Genomic DNA, 5,000 nt, shown 5'->3' with positions numbered 1-5,000 from the left:
CATAAACAAAGCACATACACCAGCGCACGCGCGCGCGCATAAACAAAGCACATACACCAGCGCACGCGCGCGCGCATAAACAAAGCACATACACCAGCGCACGCTAACACACACACACACACACACACACACACACACACACACACACACACACACACACACACACACACACACACACACACACACACACACACACACACACACACACACATACACACGCATAGACGCGCGCACACACGCACAGACGCATACAAACAGAGACACACACACAAAAACACACATACACACACACAGACACACACGCATACACACAATATAAGAAAACATACACAAACATACATGCATCAACACACCTACATTAAGAAACACATAAAATACACACGCATATTTACAAATATGAGCGGAAACACACAGAGACGTATGCAAACATATACAAACACGCATGCACAAAAACATGCATAAAGACACTTGCATAGGCACAAATACATTAAAACACACACACAAACACGTATGCACTATACACACAGGAGGTCAATAATAGTTTCAAACGCTTTCAAATGCAAATATTTCTTTGATCACATTTTTTCCCTCTCTTTCATTGTATTCTTTTCCGAATCTCCAGTGAAACCGGATTGAAATTCAACTTTGACTATTTCACACCACCCGACCCATAAATGCATCCGTAACACCGTCGAGCCATGTTAAAAAAAAAACACCTATATTACAAACACACGATCAACATGTGTCCAACAAATCCTATCGTGGCCCCACATGCGGTGAGCTTATACAACTAACCTAAGGATATCAAGCACTGAATACATTCCGACTCTTTATGATGATGTGGAGGTTAAAGGTCGTTTTTAAAGGTTTTGTGTGTGTGTGTGTGTGTGTGTGTGTGTGTGTGTGTGTGTGTGTGTGTGTGTGTGTGTGTGTGTGTGTGTGTGTGTGTGTGTGTGTGTGTGTGTGTGTGTGTGTGTGTGTGTGTGTGTGTGTGTGTGTGTGTGTGTGTGTGTGTGTGTGTGTGTGTGTGTGTGTGTGTGTGTATGTCTGTGTGTGTGTGTACGTACGTGAGTACGTAAGTTTGATTACCAGCAAGTTGACTTCACCGTGTCGATGGATCCTTTGCCGGTGTGGCACTGGTCAGAGATACCGGTGAACATAACATCTTGTCGTGGAGCCATGAACTGGCTACTCGTTTTCGTAATTGCTGGACCCCCAGAATGATAGTAAAATTATCTTTAAACGAAGAGGTATGATCCACCTTTCATAAGAATTGTTGAGACCCTCTGATTACTCAAAACTATATGACGTAGTAAGGTTTACATATTTTTCTTTCTATATGTTTTTGGAGAGAGCATTTCGAAGTGTTGGCTGTGTACATATTCTTTTCATACAAAACAATAGCGTGTAGAAAAAGCTCATATATCTGTACCTTGGAAAAAAAGTCTGCTTGCCCCCTTTGTCAAATGCCGTGATGTTGTATATTTTGTTAGAAATAGACCATCACAAGACCAAACGTACAAAAATGTACTTAAAAAATGGTACTGGAATATATATCTATTTTTTAAGCTTCTATTTTTTTTTTTTAACACTTTTTAACTTCTAACTGGAAACAAAAGGATCATAGTGAAAATAGCGTTTTTTTCAGACATCAGTTTTGGGTATGCAAGCAGCCACGTATAAGGATAGGAAAAGTATACAACAACTAGGTAGGAGTTCCTACTTCCAGTAATGGTTGCTGGAATCAGGAGCCCATGTGCCGGATTAAGCAGCGTGTTGATGCCCGAGTCCTTAATTAAATCCTAACCACGCCAGACGCAAACTCGTTTAGAATATGACTGTCACCAGTTGGGAACATCCAACTGTGGAGATTCTAGTATGAGACTTTTTTAACCCGAATTGAGACTGGATGTAAATAAAAAAAATAAAAAAAAGAATAAATAATTGAATATATAAATAGATAAATTAATGAATAAATAAATTAATGAATAAATCAATGAACAGATAAATGAACAAGTAAATAAATAAGCAAGAAAAAATGATTAATTGATAGATGGGTAAATAGATAAGTAAATAAATAAATAAATGAATGATGAATGAATGAATAAATATAAGCCTACTAATATAAAGATATGTATATATATAAATGAATAAATAAGTACATAGATTTATAATTGAATGAATAGTTATATATATGAATAAGAATATATGTACATAAATAAATAGAAACATAAATAATTAGATAAATGAATAAATAAAAAAGATAGATAAATGTACATGAACGAATAAATCTTCAAAAGCGTTATATAGAAATAAAGCATATGAATAGATAAATATATATAAATGAGTGAATAATTGGATAGTATTATGAATAGATAGATACATAATTAGGTACATAAATAGAAAGATAAAATGGGGACCCATTATTCGATATAAAATTAAATAATCAAACCTCAAAATGTGTTGTATATAACCAACTCAGTGGAAAGTTTATAACTTTGTTGATAATATGGCTAGTTGATTAAAGCTGCGTTTTCATTTATATTTGATCATACATTAACCTTTCCAACCCGATAATATCATTTACTTTTTTGATCTGGCTTATGTCAGCTTTTTGTTGTTGTTGAATCGATGGCTATCACATGGCGAAAGCAAATGTGACCATTTTAATACCTTACATTCCTAAAGAATGATATAATTTTGAAACCCATAAGATATCATATATGTCTCTTGTTTTTGTTCAGGGGAGACAGTAACTACGGTGAGTGCCACAGACCACGACGACCCGAGTGAGGGGAACAACGCTCGACTCGTCTACTCAATCGAGAAGAACGTGATCGACGAGGCGAGTGGTCGTCCCATCTTCGGCATCGACAGCGAGGATGGTCGAGTCACAACGGCTCTCTGCTGTCTCGACAGGGAGAAGACGCCCTCCTATGCCATCCAAGTGGTGGCGACTGACGGCGGGGGCTTGAAAGGTACGTAGCAATATTACAGCAAGTCTTCATTGGCTAAACGAACTGTTTTCACGAGCTTTCATAGTTTTTGTTCTTCCGGTTGTTTTCTTTCGATACCATCGGGAGCTTCCTCGATTACTGTTATTCACGACACGGCTGACAACAAACAGTTTGCTTTTCAGTGTCGCGACTTTTGTTTCTCACAGGATATTGTGTTTCGTTAAATGTTGTTGTTTTCAATGTTGTGACCAGAAGAAATGCATTCTTGCATTAATACGTGCGCGGTCAAGTGAGTGAATATACATATATGCATGCAGAAATTTCACAAGGCACACGTGAATCACAAATATGCAGAATCCGCTAGGAAGAGGAAAACACACGTAGTCCGAGCGCTTTCGTAATATATCCACACTATCAAGGAATACAGAAAAGTGAGTACAAACAAGTTAAAATACAGAGTATAAATAGGACGTCATCTTTAAAGACTGCTTCCTCTACTGCCGACATGAACGCTTGGGCAAAGAGTACTCCCAGGGGGGAACCCATCGCTATCCCGTCGTGCTGGACGTACAACTTTCCCTCTGGACATTTAAAGGGGGCCTCGAACACGCAGATTTCCCCCCTCCAACCATCCCGAAGCACATAATGGAAGAGATGCTGAAAATCTGCACTACCGAGGCCCCCTTTAAATGTCCAGAGGAAAAGTTGTACGTCCAGCACGACGGGATAGCGATGGGTTCCCCCCTGGGAGTACTCTTTGCCCAAGCGTTCATGTCGGCAGTAGAGGAAGCAGTCTTTAAAGATGACGTCACCAAACCTTCATTATACTTCAGGTACATAGACGACATCTTTGTGTGCGCACAGTCAGAAGCCCTTCTCCAGGGATTGAGACTGCGCCTCCAGGAGGAATCTGGTCTTAGCTTCACGACTGAAATGAATAAGGATGGCAAACTCCCTTTCCTCGATATTTTAGTGGACTCTTCTTCCGGGGAATTTACAACGAAGGTGTATAGGAAACCTACGAACTCTGAGAAGTGTTTGAACTACAAAAGTGAGTGCCCGACTAGCTATAAAACCAGTGTGATTAGAGCGTATGTCCGGAGGGCTATCAAAGTGTGTTCTTCCTGGCAGGCTCTGCATACAGAATTACAGCACATCCGCCAGATTCTGGTGAATAATGGTTTCCCTAATAGTGATTTTGATGTAAATTGTAATAAAATGTTGTGTGACCACCTTTCCCCACAAACATCCCCTAAGCCCCAATTCATTGATATATACTACCATAACATCTTCAACAAGGGTTACAAGAAAGATGAAAAAATAATAATAATAATTAAAGACATCATCACTAAGAACTGTAATTCGGTATCTAAAGATAAGGAAATCCGGGTGGTTGTATACTACTCCAACCCTAAAGCTAGTTCATTGGTTATTACTAATAACTTAAATAGTAATACTGAGACTATGTCTAAGACTAATTGTGTTTATGAATTCACCTGTAGCACCGGGAACTGTGTAGCCCGTCATACAGCATATATTGGTTTTACTAGATGTAGTCTCAGTAGGAGAATTACTATGCATTTACAAAATGGGGCTATAAAACATCACTTAAAGAAATACCATAACCTAACAGCCACCCGAGAATACCTAGTTTCAAACACTAGGATTATAGCAAGTAATAGGGATGTACATAAACTTAAGCTTCTAGAAGCTATGTTTATCAGAGAATGTAGTCCTATCATTAATATCCAATGCAACATGACTTCTGTCATCGCTTTGTATAGCAGCACCAAGCTACTACCTAGCATGACCTCTCTCCGAAACCCCCCCCTCCACCTCCTCCTACCCACTCCTTCCATCCTCCCCTGAACCGACCCCGCAGCCCCCTAACCCCCCAACCCCTCCCCCAACCCTCTTCTTCTCGTATTAATGAGATACCACCCCCGCCCCCTCTCCCGCCCTCCACCACCACCCAAGCCGGCTAGGTGCATATATATGTCACCAAGCGAAGGGTTTTCTTCGTCATTTCATCAGACCTTTAAC

The 5,000-nt window shown here is 39.7% G+C and overlaps 1 long non-coding RNA gene across 1 annotated transcript in view; it reads left to right on the top strand.

The window, feature by feature from the left end:
- The window catches only part of LOC143033722 (uncharacterized), a 64,045-nt gene that overhangs the window by 16,460 nt on the left and 42,585 nt on the right, over positions 1 to 5,000 (top strand). The window contains exon 2 of the long non-coding RNA XR_012967184.1: positions 2,745 to 2,978. This is a non-coding gene — a long non-coding RNA (uncharacterized LOC143033722). The remainder of the gene's footprint in view (positions 1 to 2,744; positions 2,979 to 5,000) is intronic.

The sequence above is a fragment of the Oratosquilla oratoria genome, chromosome 16, assembly GCF_046742065.1.
Source record: "Oratosquilla oratoria isolate Oo_2021 chromosome 16, ASM4674206v1, whole genome shotgun sequence".
NCBI lineage: Eukaryota > Metazoa > Arthropoda > Malacostraca > Stomatopoda > Squillidae > Oratosquilla > Oratosquilla oratoria.
This window is presented reverse-complemented; position numbering and strand designations above follow the sequence as displayed.